This window comes from Sinocyclocheilus anshuiensis, unplaced genomic scaffold, assembly GCF_001515605.1.
Source record: "Sinocyclocheilus anshuiensis isolate Anshui unplaced genomic scaffold, SAMN03320099.WGS_v1.1 scaffold257, whole genome shotgun sequence".
Lineage (NCBI taxonomy): Eukaryota > Metazoa > Chordata > Actinopteri > Cypriniformes > Cyprinidae > Sinocyclocheilus > Sinocyclocheilus anshuiensis.
This window is the reverse complement of record NW_015539889.1, coordinates 3,063,282-3,064,164: the sequence shown is the minus strand read 5'-3', so window position 1 is coordinate 3,064,164 and position 883 is coordinate 3,063,282.

The window sequence follows — 883 nt, the reverse complement described above, 5'->3', positions numbered from 1 at the left end:
CAAATGTATAAATGATTCTTTATTTTTTTTCTTTACAATTATGTTGTATTCAATTTTAATTTCACAAAACATATAGTTTCAAAGCACATTCACAGAAAAAGCATGTTTCAGTGTTATAAGGAAGTATTCTGTTATCAGTCAGAGATGGGCTACTACTGTCAAACTAATGTCCATATGGTAGTAATAGACAGCTATGAGATAATACAAGTTATATGGTTAGTAACATCATGTAGCATGTACATTTACATGTACATAGAAACAGGAAAACAAAAAAGATAATCAGATGCACAAATTTAACCAGATGTAATTGGAGTACAAAGCTGTGAGATGTGTTATGTTAATTCTTGACTATAAAAGATGCGTCTTTAATCTAGATTTAAACTGAGAGAGTGTGACCCCTGGATATTATCAGAGTGGCTTTTCCAGAGTTTAGGAGCAAAATACAAAAACCTCTACCTCCTTTAGTAGACTTTGATGGTACTATTTTTAAAGTGGTTTGACATTGAAGAGCGTGATGGATTGTAGTGTGGTAGAAGATTGGTTGACTACAAAAGAACTAGACCATTTAAGGCTTTAAAAGTAAATAGCAATATTCTATAATCAATACAGAATTGGTAGCCAGTATAATGTCTTCATTTACACACCCTCATGTTGTTCTTTTTGGAACTAAATAATGTCTGTATTTGTTATGTATTGCAGGCAACATGAGATGAAAGATGACATTTTGTTTTGTAAAAGATGAAATAATGCAACAAATTAAATAACAATGATCAATATTTATACAGCATTTTATAAGTTTCAGTCCATTTCTATACATGTAATAATTAATATGTTATATATATAGTAATTTATATATATGTTCATTTTTTATTCTAATGTTTTT